The following is a 14,458-nucleotide window of genomic DNA, read 5'->3' on the forward strand; positions in this document are numbered from 1 at the left end:
AGACTGGAATAGATGTACAACACTGACAGGACTGATGGAGACTTATAGTTACTGCTTTGAAATATTTAATCCAATTAAAAAGCTAAAAGTCCAGGCCCGAGATGCTGCCTGATCCTACACCTACCTACACAGACCATCTGAATTTGATAGCTTCAAGAGTCTTGATTAGTAACAATAATAAAACCCCTTACATTTTTATAGAGCTTTACAATTTATGTGGCACATTAAGTGTACTTACTTTTTCAATTCGATTCTGATTCTAACCATTGCTCTGCTGAGTAATAATTATCCCTGTTGCAAATTTAAGGGAAATGGAGCTGAGAACTTCAAAGACTTGTTCAAGGGCAGCTCATAAGCGGTCAAGCCAGGAACTGAACCCATGCCTAACTTCTGAGTCCAAGGTGTCTTTTTTGCATGCAAGTTGTAAAAGATCCTGGCCTGGGCATTGGCAGCCAGACCTAGAGAATGACGCTGTGAGGGTCTGGAATTAGCCTGAGCAGGTATCCTTCCTGTTTTCACAAAGGCAGGGCTCACCCACGTGGCTGCTGTAACTCAAGATTTGGGGTATGAGCTCTGGAGAGGTCCTGGCAGATCTGACAACTGAACAGTGGTATTTTTCCCATGGGGAGTGGACTCCTGGGGTTTCACTCACGTAGGGTAATGCATCTGTACTTCCTGCACGTTGTTAGCCCAGAATTCTCTCTACAGTGTTAGGGACTGCCCTGCCCCTGAGAGTCTGGAGAGGGTCATCTGCAAGTTACCGCACGCTGCGATGGTTACATCCGCAGGTCACCAGTGACAAGCCCAAGACCCTTCAGTACTGACACAGCGTCCCTGATGGTGCCATCAGCAGCTCATCGGCTGCCTCCACACTGCTTTTTGGGCACAACATCCGGGCTGGAGAACTGGAGCAGCCTCCACCTCTCCCGGAGCCTCAGCCCTGTACACCCAACTGCTCACCACAGGTCTCCACCTGCACGCCCTCTGGGCATATGCACTTAAATACGTCTCGAGCGTTGGCTGCCGCTTCTTCCATGGTCTGCTTCTACTTCATACGACGTCCGTGCACGACACCACAGTGCACCTTCCCCCTTCCTCCAGCTCACACCTTGCAATCGCTCTCTGTTCCACTCACTCCTCCCTCACCACACTCCGTTAGTCCCCCGACACCGCTGATTCTGCTTCCTAAACTCCAGTGAGACCCGTTGCCTTTCCTCGGTTTCCACCACCACTTTTTTTTTTTTTTTTGGACAGGCAGAGTGGACAGTGAGAGAGAGACAGAGAGAAAAGTCTTCCTTTACCGTTGGTTCATCCTCCAATGGCCCCCAGGAGCCAGGTGCTTCTCCTGGTCTCCCATGGGGTGCAGGGCCCAAGCACTTGGGCCATCCTCCACTGCACTCCCGGGCCACAGCAGAGAGCTGGCCTGGAAGAGGGGCAACCGGGACAGAATCCGGCGCCCCGACCGGGACTAGATCCCGGTGTGCCGGTGCCGCAAGGCAGAGGATTAGCCTAGTGAGCCAGGGCGCCGGCCACCACCACTGTCTTAATAGAGGTTCCCATGAACTACTTCCTCTCTCTCCAAGCCAGCAGCCACCTAGCCAATATGTTTTTTTCCCCAGGTACAAATCTTCCCCTATTGAAAACCAAATACGGCTCCCCAGTGCTATCAGAGAGCTCCTTCTTCTTACTAAAGTGGTGTAGCCTCATTCCGTGCTGTTCCTTAAACCTGTCACTGACCTTGCAAATGCTCCCTCCTTTGACCAAAACACTATTTCCATGGGAACGTCTCATCACTTCCAAAACACTGCTCATCCACCACTTCTTCAGTGCCGACTCCCCAGTCAGTCTCTGGGGAAAGAACTCTGGGCGACTTCAGTGCCCCCCAGCTGCTGCTGTTCTAGGTACTTCACTCCGAAGTGCAGTCTTTTACCTGCCTCGTTTACCACACTAGGGTCTGCAGAAGCAGGAACCCTCACCTCTTCAGACTCCCAGGCCCTGGCTGTGCGCAGCACACAGTAGGTAGAGTGCGTGTGACACGAGTGCACGGGAAGCATGGCCCTCCCTCTTTGGTGAAATCAGTAACTTGGCTTGTGGCGTGTTCATTCTCTTCTTGAGTTTCGTCTTGAGGCAAAAGGGTGGAAGAAAGTTTCATTCCACAGGCTAGTGATGGAGTGTGGAGCCCAGAGAATCGTGTGCTCTGCAATGTGTCTCTTTCCTGAATTTTCTGTGGTGGGGATGAGGCGGCAGAACGTCAGACACAACGAAGGGCCTGATCAGATTTATCTGCCAGCTGCGTCCCCAGCCCAGCGCTGGGCGAGGGTAGACCCTCGATCAGGTGGTTGACAGACGTGAACCGGCGTAACGGCTGGCAACACCCTTGCAGGATTCTTGAGGTAGAACTCGCACACCTCTTATGACAGGAACAAGACGCAGGCATGCTACTTCAAAGTCCTGCTCTTTGTAAAGCAAGGCTCTCCCGTTACCCACCAGGACTTCAGAACGAAAAGTTCCTTCAGACTGGCTTCAAGTTCTCATGCGTTTTAGCGGAGTGAACCACGTGCAATAGCTTTGCAAGAGAGGTGCTTCCGAGGTGGTTAAGGGCACATTTCTGCCCCTTCCTCGCTGGACAGGATCCATGGAGCACTTCCATGAGGTAGCAGGCACGCTGGCTGCTCTGTGCTCTACTGAACTAGGCAACCGCTGGCCTGTGCCTCCGTACCCTGTTGGCCCAGGCAGGCCTGGTGCGCCCACTCACTGTACCTATCACCGACTTGACTCCAGCATTGCCTAATGACACACTCTGTCTCTCCATTATATATATGTATATATATAATGGATAGGTATATATATTATATATAATGAATATGTATATATATTATGTATATAATGGATATATATGTATATATACACACACACCCTGAAACTCTCCTATATACTAGGGAAACGCGTCCTCTGGGGTCCCCCATTTGACCCTCGGGGGTCGGAGGGGCTGTGGAGCCACAGTCCACGACTCCAGGAAGTCATCGGCGTCCCGGCCAATTTCCTGGAGCCCCGAGAGAGGCAGACAGGTACTCCGCCCCCGGGCGCCAGGCCGCGTTTTCGTTTTGGCCAACTTCTCGGCCCCACTCCAACTCCGGCTTCACCTGGGGCGGCAGAGAAACGTCTAAGCGCCCGACGCGGTCCGGTCTGCAGGTTCTCGGCCTCGAGAGAGGCCGTGCGCCCCTGCCTAGCGGCTCCCACCGGCCGGCAACACCCGGCCTCCGCCCCGGGCTGCGCGACGCGCACCGCAGCCCCGGAGCCCGTGCAGCCCCCCGCGTCCCCGGGGCCGGTCTCCAACTTGCAAAGTGACCAGAGTGGACGCCCGCTTCCCGACGAGGGCGGCGTCGCGGACACGCGGGGCACTCACCTCGGCGCCCACGGGCGGGCGGGCTTCCTGCGGGCCGGCGGCCGTCTCGTGGGAGCGGGGCGAGCGAGCCTGGGCGCGCCCCGCCGGCTCGGGAAGGCCCCGCCGCGGCCGCCCACGGGGGTCTGCGGGCGCCGCCCCGCCCCGCCCCGCGCCGCCCCGCCCCGCGCTTACCTGCGCTCCCGCCCAGGAAGGGCGCGCTCCGCGGGGCTGCCCGCGCCCGCCGCCGCCGCGTCCGGCCCCGGGGCCCGGCGCCCGCCTTCCTGAGTCGGGCTCGCGGGCGCTCCCGCTCCCCGGCTCGGCCCCGGCGCTGCCCCCGGGTGCGCTTGGGCCGGGGCGTCCACGCCCCAGACCGCCCTCCCCTCGCGCCGGGCCCTGCCGCCAGGCGCCCCCACTCCGCCCCGCCATGACGTGTTCCTCCCCTGCGCGCCTTCTTCGGGACGCCGCGCGCTCCGGGTGCGTCCCGGGCTCGCCCGGGCTCCGAAGGGGAACGGCCTGACGGGGCGGGAGGAGGGAAGGGAGACGCGGCAGGGCCAGGTGTGCGGCCGAGCGAAGCGACAGCCCCTCCGGCCACCCTGTGCGCTCCACACTACGTGCAGGCCGCACCCCGGCTGGCTCTCCAAGGGCCTCAGTGAAGCGCTGGGGAGCACCGGGGCCGTCAGCGGGGATGCCTCTCCCAGCCTCTGTGGGCTTTATCACCCTCTAATCAGATCCCGTGGGTCCCGCCGGGAGCACAGCACCCCGAGCGCCGGGCCATGGAAGGGTCTGCGCCCAGGCTCCTTAGGGGACTCGGGGCGCAGAGCTGTCGGCGGCCCAGGGCAGGGAGCTTGGGTTGTCTCCAGGTTCACTCAGGGCGCAGAGCTGTCGGCGGCCCAGGGCAGGGAGCTTGGGCCGTGTCTCCAGGTTCACTCGGGGTGGGTGGAGGTGATGCCAGCCCCTGGCTGGGGCGGGGGAACCCCTCTGAAGTATCTTGGGAGAACCTTCCATGACATGGATCAGAGATCCTGCTCGCTTGACTGTATTAGCCTGGTGCCAGGTGCCAGGTGCTGTGCGGGGACTTGCTCTCCGTTTCCCGTGTGGGCACTGGTGTCCTTTGGCCTCTGCCTGTGTGACTGTGGCAGCCAACTGTGGCATGTAAGGTACAAGAGATCTCTTCTGTGTCTGCAGGAGAAACCAAACGGCTCTGAATTGAAAGCCCAAAGAGAAAACCCAGCACACTCCAGTCCCAGAAATGCCAGGAATGGTTAGGGAATGAGGTAAGACAAAACAACAACAAAAATGTTTTCTTTCAAAAGAAGATTAGATGAGACTTCTTTCCCAGGAGTCCAGGGGCAAGTGCACTGAGTCTGCGTTTGAACAGGGGAAGAGGAGTCCCCGAATCAGGAAGATTAGCAAGCACTCCAGGCCAGCGGGGAGAAAGCTGCGGAGTTCTTCGGGAGAGAGCGCCTGGATGTGGACCGAAGCACCTGCTCCGTGGTGTGGTGTGTTTACCACGCTGGGAGAAGCCCAGTCTCTGGTGACGTCGGAAGCCTACAAGTGCCTACCTGTGAGGAGTTGGTTCCCTTGCAACTGGAGCCCGAAGCAAGAGGTCAGTGTCAGAGTGTGGAGGACAGGGCTGCAGGGCACCAGCACTGGGCCTTGAGTGCTGGCCCGAGGCTTTGAGATTGGCGGTGCCTGAAGCCTTACACACATCACTCAGTCTTTCCCAACACTTTGTGAGATGCAGCCTTGTCCTTGTTTTGCAAATGGGGAAACAGAGGTTCGGAGGAAGTTAAGTCACTTCCTTGAGGCGGTAGCTCAGATTTGAGTGGAACCCAAATTTGAGTCCAAGTGTTTCCAAACTCCCAGCCTGGCTTTTTCCACGGCCTCATCTGCTGGGCAGAAAATGTCTTTCCGTGCAGGAGTTCCATCCTTGAGCAGCGGCAGTGTGCAGACTTCCAGGGACACTGAGAAATACTGTGCTGAAAAACCTACAGCAACCATACAGATGGGTTCCGGCTGCGGTGACAGTTACGTAGGGTTGCTTTTGGAGAAAACAGGAAGAAACCGAGGCAATGAGCCGGAGCCCAGGGCTTCACAGGTGTGGCTGAGGGATGGTCGACAGAAACGCGGAGGTCCAGGGTCGGCGCTGCGGTGTAGCGGGTAAAGCCTCTGTCTGCGATGCTGCCATCCAGTATAGGTTCCCGTCTGAGTCTCTGAGTCCCAGCTGATCCAGTTAAGGCACTTGGAAAAGCAGCAGGGGATGGCCCAGGTGCTTGGGCCCCTGCACGCATGTGGGAGACCTGAAAGAAGCTCTTGGCTCCTGGCTTTGGCCTGGCACAGCCCTGGCCATTGCTGCCACTTGGGAAGTGAATCAGTGGTTGGAAGATCTCTCTCTCTCTCTGTGTGTGACTGACTTCCAAATAATTAAATAAATCTTAAAAAAAAAATGAAAAAAGAAAAGCAGAGGTCCATCCATAAAGTGGTATGCTAGCTGTGCTACACGCGTTAGCAAGGAGAAAAGTCTAAAGCTGACAGGTAATGGCTTCTGGAGCAGAGAGATGGAGGACTTTCGGGTGTATTTGCCCGCATTTGGTTGCCGAGGCTGCAGAATTCGTTGAGAGACTGACACCACTGTGGAGAGCAATTGTGGCAGAAGAGAAGGTGTGGGCGTCCAGGCAGGAAGTTCTCACTCTGGGCGATTGGTGCCTCCCTTTTGAAAAAGCAGGTTAGAGCCCCAGCCTGCTATCTTGTTCTCTTGCCAGCGAAGTCCTGATTCCTATGAACTCATGAATGGCTCCAGGCAACCACAGTGGGATTACATTTTGCATAATCCTCATTATTTTTCTTGTTGTCAGTAAGGGTATTTGAAGGTGCTCAAAAAGTCAGTGGGTTCTAACTGGAGTGAAAACGGGCATTAACATCTGTCTTTAGAAGAGAAACCAAAATAAGCAGATTTGTGAACTGAGAGTGGAAATGGAGGCTCTTTCTGGTGGCCCGTCCCCCTCTACCAACTTCAGCATCTGCTGAATTCTTAGTTTCACATCAGTATATTATTAGGTGAAAACAATCGTTGCCTCTCTCTCACATGTTGTGAAAATCAGTGGGGTATTCAGTATTCAACCGTAGCCGGCCTTGAAGGCTCGGACTGTCTCCATTTGATTTTCTTTCCCAGGAAGGCCCTGTTTCAGACGGGCTGACTTGCAGTATTGGCCAGGAGTGATCCACTTGTGCTGCCTCAGACGGATTCCTATCAGTTTGCAAACTCTGTGAGTGTAGAATCTCTAATACAATATGGTTGTGCTAGGGCTGGCGCCGCGGCTCAATAGGCTAATCCTCCACCTACGGCGCCGGCACACCGGGTTCTAGTCCCAGTCGGGGCACCGGATTCTGTCCCGGTTGCTCATCCTCCAGTCCAGCTCTCTGCTGTGACCTGGGAGTGCAGTGGAGGATGGCCCAAGTGCTTGGGCCCTGCACCCCATGGGAGACCAGGAGAAGCACCTGGCTCCTGGCTTTGGATCAGCGCAGCGCACTGGCTGCTGTGGCCATTGGAGGGTGAACCAATGGCAAAGGAAGACCTTTCTCTCTGTCTCACTCTCTCACTGTCCACTCTGTAAAACAAACAAACAAAACAATACGGTTGTACTCAGGATAGTGTTGCACAACATGGACACAATCTTTGGGTGGGGAAATAGTAAACTGACATTATGACCTTATTGTCACCTGGACCTGGCATATTCTTGCTTATAACACTGTGAGAAGGTCTCGATAAAAAACAGGGCTTGAGAAAGTCCCTGAACAGCAACCTGATGCTTTGCGGAACTGTCTGGAATCAGAAGGCCCGTTGCCAAGGCCCAAGCGCTGAGAGGAAATGATGAGACTACAAATGGTGTGGATAAGATGAGCACAGACTTGTTCATCACATACAGAAATACAGCAGTGTTTTGGGATCACATGTGAGGCAAGTTCAGGACAAGTCAGTGGAAACAGACTTCACACAGCAGGTAGTAAATTTATGGAATAAATGATCTCGCAGAGGTGGAGCAAGCTGGCAACAGGAATGGATTCCAGAGGGGTTTGGACAGATGTGTGAGTGCCAGGGACACAGTGGAGCATGGCAGTGGTCAGAAGCCCGTGGTGGAATTCCACGTGGCCTTTACACAGCGCCGACCTGGGGCCTTACTGGACAACAGAGTCCTGACGCCATTGAGCTTGGGTGTGAACTGATGGGCACTGCCAACACCACCACCTCCTCCTGATCCTGCAGTCGCTGTGCCCCTGGCCTTAGACGTTTTGCCTAAACCTGATAGCCCATTTAAAACACATGACTTGGGGGCCGTTGTGATAGGGCAGCAGGTTAAAGCTGTAGCCTGCAATGCTGGCATCTCTCTCTCTCTCTCTCTCTCTCTCTCTCAACTCTGCCTTTCAAGTAAGTACAATAAATCTTTTAAAAATGTGTGACTTTTTTCATTTTGGCTTTTGACTTCTAAACAGATTTGAGTGTCTGCCTTCATATTGGTTTTTATATTAACCTCTTGCAATTAGATTTATGTTTAGACCTTGTACCCTAAATTACCTGATTCTGATCATGAAAGTGCCCTTAAAAGCAGCTACAACAGTATACTTTTCTGGGAGCACTGTCTTTTTAAAAAATATATTTTTAGAGTCAGAGAGAGGGGGAGAGAGAGAGAGAGAGAGAGAGCTTCATTCACTGGTTCACTCCCGAAATGGCTGCAATGGCCGGGGCTGGGCCAGCCTGAAGACAGAAGCTAGGAGCCAGGAGCTTCTTCCAGGTCTCCCACACAGGTGCGGGCTCAAGGACTTGGACCATCTTCTGCTGCTTTCCCAGGCACATTAGCAGGGAGCTGGAGCAGACGTGGAGCAGCCGGGACTTGAACCAGTGCCCATATGAGGTGCCGGAGTTGCAGGTGGCAGCTTAACGCCCTACACTACAGTGTCGGCCGCGGGAGCACTTTCTCTATGCAATGTCCAGAATGTCTTCAATACTGCACCCAGGATAATAGGAAGAAGGTGACTCTTACGGCCATAGCTCCAAATCGTGGGCCTGGGGAAAGTTCAGGAAATTCTTAGATGTCTCCTCTAGTCTCAGCTTGTCTTCTCACTCCGTCCGTGCACTTTGTGCCTTCTTTAAGTTGTAGAGACAAAGCCCCATGCCTGGTTCTAGCGTGAGGGTGAGAGTGGAGGCGCAGATGGGAGGGCCCTTTGTTGATCCCTCTGGGGCACTGAGGGCTCAGTTTTCATTTTCTGTTCCTGGCTCACAGCCCCCCCCCCCCCCCCCCCCAGGCTGTGTCCTTAAAGCTGTTGTTACAGCCCTCTCACTGGCTGCTGTAAACGGGACAGGGCTGCTATTCAGGGCCCTCGTGGGGGATTCAGCATCCGCTTTGTTCAGATGTAGACAGCAGGTGTCTGGATCACTTTTGTGGCAGGGGTCTCCGGGCAGGAGGGGAGCCCCACAGAGTTCTCATTTCACCTCTCTGGGCCTCCCCGTCATCTGCTCTTCTCCCGGGGATGGGTTTACCTGTCGATGTACTGAGCGAGCCCCTTGGGTGGGTTTCGTAGAGCAGTGACACGGCCCAGGTGGAAGCCTCCCTGTCATCCGGTCAGGGAGGCTCCTGGGAAGCCCTGCTTGCCCTGCCCGCACGTTCACTCTGGCAGAAGTTTTTGTGAAGGCTGAGATCGTTCACTGCTCTGCCCTGAGGGCCCAAGAAGTAAGTGTGGCTTTGACATTTGCTTCCTTAACTAGTTCAGTGACTCAGAACATTGGGGTTGCTGTGAACAAACTTCCTCTCCCTAGGCCGGCTCTTTTTAACAAGTAGAGGGAAGCGCTGACCAAGCCCTCATGAAACAGTGGGCTGGCCTTCAGTGACCAGGTGGCAAGGCCTGCACTCTGTCTGACTACGTAAACTCCTGTTGACTCGATGCTTTCCCTGTGCTGGTCATGGGGCTGACAGCGCACACATACTGCCTTTAAGTTTCTGACGACCCTGTGAGACACTGTTGTCAAAGCAATCCAACAGATGAGAGAAGTGAGATTTGGGAAGTTGAAAAATTTGTCAAAGGTCAGGTAAGAAGGCAGACATTTTAATAAATAGTTAGAAGTGCACTTATTCAGGCTTAAAATGTCCCCAGGACTATGTGAAATGTTAGATAGGGACCAGTTTTGTGGCACAGCAGGTTAACTACCCTCCCCTACCCCAACACTGGCATCTCATATTATGGAGAGTTGGTATGAGGTACCTCTCTCTCCCTCTCCCTCTGCCTCTCCCTCTGCCTCTCCCTCTCCCTCTCCCTCTCCCTCTCCCTCTGCCTTTCAATAATCTTTTTAGAAAAAATGCATTAGATCTACAAAAGTGACTGAAACTCTAGTCTGGTGGAACTTGTACTAGGTTCAGGTTTCGATCTAGAATTTTCTGAATTCTGAGATCCACTGCTACCCATTTTAATCAACTGGACAGGCTTGGAAGGGTCACGGGACAGAATCAAGTTAAGTGATTCTGGGGTGATAACCTGGAGCTTTGTAATTTTCAGCTTATAAAGATGTTTCACAGGTACGTATTATTTAATTTGACACGACCTTCATTAGAGAGGCAGGGTTAATGAGCAGCTGGGACTTGAAGGGGCTGGTTGCCCACGGTAGCTGCATAACTGGACCGGAACCAAGTGCTCTGACTCCTAGGCCAGTGAGCTCTTGCAGTGTGTTGATGCCTTGGTGGGATCCTGAAATGATCACGTGAAAGCAAAACCCAGACTGACAGACTCAAACACAGTGTGGCTGTCGGCCTTGGAGGGCATTCCTGCACTTGGGGATGCATGGACCGCAGCACTTCAACATTTCCCACTAAATTACCCCTAAAGTACAAGAGACCGTTGCTTTAAAAAGACAATATTTAATATTTTGTGGCTTCATATGCAGTGGACACACATTTCCATCTACCTGCAGGGGTGTGTACACCACAGCTGGAGACGCACAGTACCGGATGACTTAATCTACACTAGAACTGTCCTCTTAGCAACTGGGCTAATCCATCCAGCCTGTGGAATTGCACCTATCCATTCGGCCAGCCAGCCAGCCAGCCACTAACAAACTTGTATGAAGAAACTACAATAACCTCTGCGCTGTGCTGGGTAGGATATGGCCCTGAAGGAATATGTAATCTAATGTGGAGCTGACTATGGGATGATGAGCAGGTCGTGAGAACTGCTTGTAATGAAGTGCTAAACTTTGTAACTGCGATTGAAAAGCAGTAAGAGCCGGAACACTCATAGAGTTCTGATAGATGGCCAGAATCTGAGAAACGTAGGGGAATTGGAAGGGGGAAAGAGAGTGAGAGATTCCTAGGTGGACATAACATGAACAAAGATATAGACAGGAATACTCATGGTAGGACATTTTGGTTAAGTAGCATTAATTATTTGAACACTCTCTTTCTGTCTTAAAACTAGGGAGAGACAAAGGAGAAAAACAAAATGCCGTACATAATCCTGGTAATCATGTAACATTTTGCTTTGGGCTATTCTAGTCTTAAGATTGATTTATTTATTTACTTATTTATCTGAAAGGTTAGAGTGACAGAGAGAGAGGGAGGGACCGGAAGAGAGATTCTTCCATCTGCTAGTTCACACCCCAGATGGCAGCTCTGGGTGAAACCAGGAGCCTGGAACTCCACCTCGGTCTCCGAAGTAATTTGGCTGTTTCCACTGCCTTCCCAGGCGCGTTAGCAGAAAGCTGGGTGGGAAGTAGAGCAGCCAGGACCCCCACTGGCACTCTGATATGGGGGGCTGGTGGCCCAGCAGCGGCTTAACCCACTGAGCCACACACCCGTCCCTATTCTAGTCTTTCAGAAGAGGATTAGGACTTGCATGTAGGCAGTTGGGTTCGCTGAAGGGTGTGACAATGGACTGACCACTCCCAAAGAAAGTTGATCTGGTGGCCTTTCGCTGGAATCACTAGCGTGAGGGGACACCAGGAGACTCGAGCGAGAAACACCAGCGAGGTGAAAGGCCACTCTGCTCCAGCTCCTGCCTTTGAAGCTCACTAACACTGACGAGCCGACTGGAGCTGCGATGAGAGGCAGGGTGGCCACCCACCCAGGGTGCTGAGAAAGCGCTTTAGTCCTGGCGGAGATTTAGTAGCCTGTGTGAACCCTTCAGCATTCCAGGGCTTACATTATTAGCTGTAATAATGAATAATAATGTAATAATGAATATGAAATTCATATTCAATGATTATGGTTCCGTCTTTTTTTAAAAAAAAAGATTTATTTATTTGAAAGGCAGATTGACAGAGTGTGAGAGATAGAAGGAGATCTTCTATCAGCTGGTTCACTCCCCAAATGGCTGCAACAGCCAGGGCTGGGTCAGGCCGAAGCCAGGAGCCAGGAGCTCCATCCAGGTCTCCCACATGGGTGGCAGGGGCCCAAGGACTTGGGCCATCACCTTCAGTCTTCTCAGACTCGGTATCAGGAAGCTGGATCGGAAGCAGAGCAGCTGGGGCTCGAATCAGCACTCCGATTATGGGATGCCGGTGTTACACCAACAGCAGCAGCTGGACCTGCTGCACCACAGTACCGGTCCCTCTCTCTTCTCTTGCTTGTCATTGGACAGCAGTTGGCTTGCTTCACTGAGCAACATGGTGAATGTTACTGAATGATAGAAATCAGCTGACTCTGCTGCTGACAGTCATCGCGTACAGATCTGAGCCCGGTGAGGTTGTTCATTGAGGGCTGCCCTCCCGGGGGCAGCGTCTGCCCGTGTGGCTCCTGGCTCAGCCACCATCCCCTCTAAAAAGGTCTCCTTGGCTCCCCAAGACTGAGGTGGAAGCCACCGCTTATGTTCCCAAAGGACCCTTGCTCACCCAGTAATGACATTTCCTGTTTATCCATTCCCCACACTGCTCTGTAAGCTCTCGTGAGCCGGGTAGGGTCTGGCAAACAGGACATTGCCTGGTAAACATTTATCAGGGAGCGAACATTCCCGGCCTCAAAGCCAGATCCGGGAGCTTTAGCAATGTGCTGTGAGCACGGCTGAGCTTGGCGCCCTTCCTCACGCACTTATCTCCTGGTAAGCCCCTGAGGCATGCAGCTTTTCTGCCCGGGGCTGCTTTGTGCTGTCATTCTGACCTCCTATCCAGGACTGATAGTACACTCGGGACAGCGCCCGCCCTAGGAGGGGCAGTGGACAGGAACAGAACGTAATCCCTGGCGGCCTGGGGTCAGGGTGGGAGCGAGGTTAAGGAGCACTTCCGAAATCAACAAGTTGTTCACTTTCCCCAAGGCTGCCGTGACATTTCCAAGAGAGGACCTGCCTACCCTCCTCCGTGGGGACCTGGGGACTCCCTTTGCACAGTGTCCATCCTGTTGCAGGCAAACCCCGCACCCCTGCTTGTGTTCCACCTCCAGTGTTAGCACGGCCAGCTACGGGCGAGGGCTAGGCGGGAGAAGATGCTGCCGGCTCATCAAGGATTCTGGACGCGGAGTGTCAGGCGAGGGGTGCTGGATCTGAGCTCCTGTGAGATCCGCACAGGTTCCACCTCGAGCCTCAGTGAGGAAGGAAAAACCCATGCACTGACGTCCACTTGCCCCATGGAGGCATACGAAGCAACACCGTTTTTCAGTGGCTCTGAACACGATGAAGACTATTTATGTCTATATATGGCCCGAAAATAGCCCTGCCACAGGGCTGGCTTCCTCATGACGCTTTTTCAGTTTTTCCAGACCTGTGGACTCCAGAGACATCCCGGCTGGACACTGCTCTCTGCAGGCTGCGTGCCACCAGGCTCAGCTACAGAAAATGTGGCTTCCAGCGCGCCTACCCCTGCTGTTCCCCGTCCCTTGCCTCCTCCACCCTTGCCTCTGCTCCCTTGGAATGCTGTGGCTAAAAAGCAAAGAATGAGGCTCTCACAGCTGCAGCCCTGCTAAAAATAGAAAGTTTGTTTATTCTCGTGTGCACAAAGCCCCTTTCCTGCTGTTGCTGTTGTGTGAGTGTCACTCCCAGACAGGAAGGGGACGGGCTCTGTGCTGGTCTCCGGCCAGGAGAATTCCATCCAATGCTGAGGGCTTCTGCCTAGCCCAGCGGGGCCCAGGGGATCCAGCGATCTGTTTTCGGTTTTGCGTGTCTCCTCTCACAGCTGCCACCTGCTCTGCGGCGTTTGGCGTGTGTGTTTCTCGGTTTGCAGATGATCTGCTCGAGTGTTCTTCCCTTTCTCTTTCGTGTGGTCTGCTCGTAGGAGAGGTGTGGCCAGAGGGAGGACTGGGCCAAGAGGCAAGAAACCTGAGTTTTTCTTCCAGGCCAGGTTTGCTATCTTGTCTTGTGGTTTTGAGAGGGGCGCAATCTCACTGAATGTCAGTTTCCTCATCTGTACACCAGGAATAAGGGCAAACGCACAATACTCAGGTGTCATAATGGATAAGAGACGTTCAAGACATCTAAAGCAGGAATTGCTTATGCTTTTGTTCAACCCAGGCTTCTCAACTGTGTCCGAAAGATGGGCATTTTCTTTGCCCCAAAGGGCTCTTGAATCCCCCTCTCTCAGAAAGAGAAGTGGACTGCGGGAGGGGAGACTAGTCTGGGAAGTGTGCTTTGATCTGATTTCTTTTGAGATATGCAAAAATCAGACTCACGTTGAAATGGAGATCTAGGTTAAAATAAAGAATTTGGGGGACCAGCGCTGTGGCGTAGTGGGCTAAAGCCTCCGTCTGCAGTGCCAGCATCCCATATGGGCGCCGGTTTGAGTCCCATTGCTCCTCTTTTGATTCTGCTCTCTGCTACAGCTTGGGAAAGCAGTAGAAGATGGCCCAAGTCCTTGGACCCCTGCCCAAGGACTTCTGGGTATCCCAAGATACCCAGAAGAAGCTCCGGGCTTCGGATTGGCCCAACTCCAGCCGTTGTGGCCGTGAACCAGAGGATCGAAGACCTTTTGGTTTGTCTCTCCCTCTCACTGTCTGTAACTCTGCCTCTCAAATAAATAAATAAAAATCATTAAAATAAAATAAAGAATGCTGGATTAGGGTTTGGGAAATGTTGGCTATTTTGGGCTTTGGAGTAATGGTTATACTG

General features: G+C 53.3%; 1 protein-coding gene and 1 long non-coding RNA gene across 13 annotated transcripts in view; one reads left to right on the top strand and one right to left on the bottom strand.

Moving 5' to 3' along the window:
* KIAA0040 (KIAA0040 ortholog) overlaps window positions 1-3,744 on the bottom strand; it is a 34,612-nt gene extending 30,868 nt beyond the window's left edge. For 3 of the 5 annotated variants that reach the window (XR_007923734.3, XR_011390247.2, XM_051856983.3), the window contains exon 1: window positions 3,407-3,563. The gene's annotated coding sequence lies outside the window, so the exon portion shown is untranslated. The other 2 variants (XR_016210324.1, XM_051856984.3) reach the window with 2 other exon arrangements.
* Window positions 3,722-14,458, top strand: part of LOC103349973 (uncharacterized) — an 89,590-nt gene continuing 78,853 nt past the window's right edge. For 2 of the 8 annotated variants that reach the window (XR_016210327.1, XR_016210328.1), the window contains exons 1-3: window positions 3,722-3,859; window positions 4,571-4,659; window positions 4,764-4,991. This is a non-coding gene — a long non-coding RNA (uncharacterized LOC103349973). Of the gene's footprint in view, window positions 3,941-4,570; window positions 4,660-4,763; window positions 4,992-12,676; window positions 14,052-14,172; window positions 14,396-14,458 lie in introns of those variants that run through there. The other 6 variants (XR_011390249.2, XR_016210325.1, XR_001794366.4 and 3 more) reach the window with 6 other exon arrangements.

This window comes from Oryctolagus cuniculus, chromosome 7 (genome assembly GCF_051225735.1).
Source record: "Oryctolagus cuniculus isolate XC-2025 breed Fujian yellow rabbit chromosome 7, ASM5122573v1, whole genome shotgun sequence".
In the NCBI taxonomy this organism is placed as follows: domain Eukaryota; kingdom Metazoa; phylum Chordata; class Mammalia; order Lagomorpha; family Leporidae; genus Oryctolagus; species Oryctolagus cuniculus.